The sequence below is a fragment of the Penaeus monodon genome, chromosome 23 (assembly GCF_015228065.2).
Source record: "Penaeus monodon isolate SGIC_2016 chromosome 23, NSTDA_Pmon_1, whole genome shotgun sequence".
NCBI lineage: Eukaryota > Metazoa > Arthropoda > Malacostraca > Decapoda > Penaeidae > Penaeus > Penaeus monodon.
The window spans coordinates 2,834,386-2,834,648 of record NC_051408.1 but is presented as its reverse complement, the minus strand read 5'-3'; positions in this window follow the sequence as shown (position 1 = coordinate 2,834,648).

Genomic DNA, 263 nt, shown 5'->3' with positions numbered 1-263 from the left:
GACACAAACTGTCACCTTCTCCCAGACGTCAATCTCCTATAACCTGTAAGATGTATAAGGTTTCTCCTTGACGAATCGACCTGCGTCTGCCAGAAATGCCTTTTCTGCGAAGGAATTCTGCGAACTTGGAGAATTGAACTTTCCTGAAATCTTTCTTAATCATGATATAAAAAGCGGTGGTGTTCGGAAAACAAAACAAAAAAAAAACACTTTATTACGTGAGAAATTCGTCTTTCCTGAAGAAACACTGTACATGTATTAGT